This window comes from Saccostrea echinata, unplaced genomic scaffold, assembly GCF_033153115.1.
Source record: "Saccostrea echinata isolate AGI-Se365-2 ecotype Australia unplaced genomic scaffold, CSIRO_AGI_Sech_v1 ptg000005l, whole genome shotgun sequence".
Classification (NCBI taxonomy): Eukaryota; Metazoa; Mollusca; class Bivalvia; order Ostreida; family Ostreidae; genus Saccostrea; species Saccostrea echinata.
Window position 1 is genome coordinate 16,791,777 of NW_026889754.1, and position 4,894 is coordinate 16,796,670.

Genomic DNA, 4,894 nt, shown 5'->3' on the forward strand with positions numbered 1-4,894 from the left:
TTTTGACTCAATACCATATAAGTAAACCAGGCGTCAAATGAGACGGAAACCAGGCGTAAAAAGAGGCGTAATATGCAAATTTTACGCCTCTTCAATAGACCAGGCGTAAAGGATCGTACCGTCCAGGCGTAAAAATGTCCAGGCGTAAAAAAGTTCAGGCGTACAATACACAATGATATATACAAAATACATTACATGTTTTGAAAACTAAGTATTTATTTTATCAAAACATCCATATCTTAGTATCAATTTATATAACATTCAAAGGCAGTTTTTCTGAACATTTTGATGGACAACAAAATGTCATTCAAATAAACTTTACATTAATAAATCTTCCCATTTAAGGAAAATTCAAAATTTGTATTATACAAAAATTATAAATTATCTTGAAAATACAGTGTACCAATCTCTGATGACTTTGTATTACAGCAGAGATGCTTATAATGAATTCATGGTTATAGTGATTTTCATTTCCTTAAATTTTAGAATATTGCTGTGAACTTAATGGATATAATGAACTACGCCTAATCAAAATTGTTCATTCATTGTACTTCGCAATAAGTGTGTTTTACATTAGCTTATCTTGTATCGTGCACTGAGCTCTTCTTAGCATTCTCATATTTTTCTTTCCCATGTTCCTTTTTAAATTTTTGTCCTGCAATGAGACTTGCTCTGTGATGGCATTGTTCAGTTCTTGGTTCACTTTTTTTCCTTCATTTTCTCCACACCACTAAAGGGCATAACCTGAAGGAAAATTGTAGCCATGCTTTAATGTAGGTCTGAAATCACATGCATTATGTCCAACAAGATCAGTATTTACAATTAGAGAAAAAAAAAATTGTTGTATTACATAATGGGTTGACAGGAAAACAAACAGACAGACCAAACACTATATATCCCCAGTCCTTCAATTGGGGGCATGAAAATCTTACCCCTTCAGATATTCCAGGGGGTGAAATATCCTGGTCATTCTCCCTTGGTTTTTCTGAAGAAGGAGGATTTGGACACAGGAAGCCTGCTTCTTGATTATCTGGATGATAGGAATAGAAATATATTACAGCCGTGCATATAGTTAAATATATCAAATATTGAATGTGTATTTTACAAATACTTTATTTAGGTTTTTATTTTTTTTATTATTATCTAACCTCAACACAATCCTCCATGGGATGAAATGCTAATATCTACTACTACTACCAATGAAAGAATGTTGGTAGTAGAGTGTTTTCTCAAGGGAGGAGTTTTGTGACTTGGTATCTTCTTTTCCTTGGGACTTAGCTCCTGTTTCTTCTCTCTTGTATCCTCAGTGTTTTTTTCTTCTTATTTGGGATAAACTCTTCATCATGTTCCTTAATTTCTTTTATTTTGTCTGTTGGAGCCCTTGTTCTCTTCCCATTTGCTTTCTCTGTGTTTAGATTGAGAAATTAAACAGTCTCTCTGGAATATCTTTTGCTTTCTCCTGCAAGTTTCCCAATAATTTGCTGCATGCCGAATAGCAAACTTTGTTAGTTCCTCTTCATCATCTACAAATACACACACATATAACAAAATTATCACCAAGAAATGTGAGCTTTGTGTAGCATATCTGAGCTTGACCCCCCCCCCCCTTTTAAGAAACACAAAACAGACCCCTTGTAAGTCAGTAGGAAGGAACGAATACAAGAAAGTTATTAATATATATATATATATATATATATATATATATATATATATATATATATATATATATATATATATATATATATATATATATATTGATTGGGTATGAAAAGTTTCCGATCCACCTATGCATTGTAGCAACCCATTAAACATCACCTTAACCATGTTAACATGGTCAGCTTATCAGAAAGTGCACTCTATTTGTTATCAGGACAGCTTTTGATTAAAATTACTGTAATTATTTTGTCTAGTAAAATTTTTAAGACAGCCACCGCGCCGTGTGGCAAATTTATAATTCATACCATCATACCATGTTGTGATCCATGCGACTTTATATTTCCCTCATCTTGAACCCGACTTTAAAAAAAAAAAAGGTGGAAAATGTCTCGTATATTTTTTGTTTTGTATATATTTTTTCGAAATGATAAATACTAAAAATGATAATTATGCGATAGAAAGATAATTTAAAAAAAAAATCATGGAGTATACAACAGCAGTAGTTTACAAATACGACAGGTCTCCAAGCGTAAACAAACACGCATGCTACATGTAATCTAATCATTAACCATGTTAACAGAATGATTTTAAAAGCACATTTCTTAAATTTTTATAGATAATACTATATGGTATATTTCAAAGTGTTAACCTCGCTGGAGTATGAAAATCTAAAAAATTCTTACATTGATGATGGGGCCATGAATGATGGTATCTCACTTCGGATTCCGTCCTTATTGTCAACGTTTTGTCTTTTTCTCCCACGACAGTCAAACTGCAATCCTCATCGAAGTATTTTCACTTTCAAGTAAAACCAAGTTGTCAGAAACAAGTAGAAATCGGCAGGGCAATGTTTCTTTCAAAGCAACAGAATTTGAAATGACCATGCGGGCGGGATTTTGATAGCGTGGGATATCAAGTTTCTGCAGCCCCGGTTCGAAGATGCTCTACTGTTGAGGTTCACGACGGGATCGATACAAAAGATATTACAAACTTTTCCCCAAAAACGTCTCTCAAAATAATAAAATGCGTTCTTTTAGTATTAATTTGTCGAATTTTTTTTTTAAATGCAAAATCAATATGTAGATCAATAAATTTCACTGAGATCATTTTGTAAGGCGATTCCCCTTGGCCTCTGAGAAAACACCTTAGTTTACAGTTGTTCTCGGCACATTGGAAAATCATGGAATAACCAAACAAAATAAAGAAGGTTACTTACGGAAAGCGTTTGTAAAATTTAGCAAATTTCAGCTCAAGTTAATTTATAGAACGATGGAGATTTAAAATATGAGATGCATTACAAGGTACAGAATTTGTGATCGAAATGAGTAAATTTGCCGAGACATAAATAACAAGAACAGGAATCATTGATTGCGAGAAAACCGTAGAAGATTCTAGGAAACTGATATCGGTAAGTATTTTACAGTTGGTTTTTTTTTTTTTTTTTTTTTTTTAAAAAAAGATCGACCTACATATATCGGGATCGACAATCAATTTAATAGAATGTTACTTCCGTTTTACAGATTGCAACCCGAATTATCTCGGAACTAAATCGACTCTGAAGTTAGAAGACGAAGGCGCAGAAATAATCATCATGAGCGAGGTAGGTCACCTTAAATAACATTGTTTTGTTTTGTTTGTATCGCTTTACTATTAGATTACAAATTATATACTTCTTGCAAATTGCAGGGACCCAGATTAGATCCCTGCTACTTGATCAGCTGTTGATAATCATACAGTACATGTAAAGCAAGAGAAAAAAAATACGAATGAGTTCTCATCGATTTTTTTTTTCTCAATACGTTTAAAGAAAATTAATTATTTTTTTGTACATATTGATTAGCTTGTAACAATACAACCTACACACCAATTTCTGGTTTTTAAAAATATATATATTTTAGTCGATTAAATTAATGTTCACTTGCATGCATTTGATTAACTGGGTAATAGTAGTGTTTTATTCTTGAATTAGATGTCTGACCATGAAGAGTCTGTGCTGGACCATTTGATGAGTAACATGACAACATTTAAGAAACAAAGAACCCCAACTGCCAAAAAGATACATAAAATTTAGTGATGAGGATTTTTCTGATAATGAAGAGGAAGTATTCTCTTTTCTGATTTATCTGATGAAGAGGAATACATTTTGGATGATATCACTGAAGAAATTGCAATGTTACGGAGCATGATGATCAAGACTTCCAACTTCTTTCTTTGCTCTGTAACATCCGTATTTCAATAAGAGTATTCATGTTAGTGCTTGCTGTGATTTGCACCAATAATAGATGATGAATCCAACAACTTTTGAACATAATTTCAGATGTGATGCTAGCAGAACACATTTTATATACCATTTGACATATATGCATTTAACAGTTGTCCAAAAAAAAACAAAAAACTAAGGAACCTTTGTGACGGTGCTTACCACTTTCATTGTCATCGTTGTTTAGGGGCCAATAAAATGTTGATTGTGTCATCTGTCTAAAGAAATTTTGTCAAACACCATTCAAGAAACCAAAAACTTCTTTCTGGAAATACCTGTTATAAATCTACTCCACAATCCATTATTTTTCAAGATGGATTTTTTAAAGCAAAATGCAAGAGTGGTTTAACAGAAATATAGCTGGTGGAACTTATAAGGACATCTGTGATGGGACTGTAATTTCAGCTAGAAATTATCTTAGCTCAACAATGATGTTGGGAAGGACAAACACAAATGCTGAAATATTTATCTTAAAGTTTTCTAATCTATAAAGTATTTCACTGTAAATATTGCCAATGGATTTATTGTTAACAAAAGAAAAGTGAAATATAATGTTTTGCCTAAATTGTACCTTTTCTATTTTTTTTCTAAGACCAACATTACGCCTCACCAATTTTTCTAAGTCCAACATTACGCCTCACCAATTTTTCTAAGTCCAACATTACGCCTTACCAATTTTACTAAGTTCAGCATTACGCCTGATACAAGAATTACGCCTGGCCCAAGAGGCGGAAAATGACACGTATTCCGTGTGTGCAAAGAGCAGGAATACGTGTCCTGCTCATGTACGCCTGGTAAAGACACGTAATTCTGAATTCCGTCTAGAAACCAGCTGGTTTCCATGTCTCATCCAGCTGGTTTACGCCTCACTTGTTCGTACGGGTTGGAAAAACAAGCCAAAATTTGGGGAGACCCCAGGTGCATTTTTGGTACATGTGCACTCTACTTGCATATTACATGTAATTTGTTGACATAATT

At 33.2% G+C, this 4,894-nt stretch overlaps 2 long non-coding RNA genes across 2 annotated transcripts; one reads left to right on the top strand and one right to left on the bottom strand.

Moving 5' to 3' along the window:
- Positions 1-311: 311 nt before the first annotated feature.
- LOC133180092 (uncharacterized) lies at positions 312-2,592 on the bottom strand. Its single transcript, XR_009720275.1, has 4 exons — positions 2,340-2,592; positions 1,149-1,523; positions 933-1,030; positions 312-744 (listed from the first exon to the last, which is right to left on the bottom strand). It is a non-coding gene; the product is annotated as an uncharacterized LOC133180092 (long non-coding RNA).
- A 392-nt stretch (positions 2,593-2,984) lies between these two features.
- On the top strand, positions 2,985-4,473 carry LOC133180094 (uncharacterized). Its single transcript, XR_009720276.1, has 3 exons — positions 2,985-3,064; positions 3,177-3,256; positions 3,626-4,473. It is a non-coding gene; the product is annotated as an uncharacterized LOC133180094 (long non-coding RNA).
- The last annotated feature ends 421 nt before the right edge of the window (positions 4,474-4,894 follow it).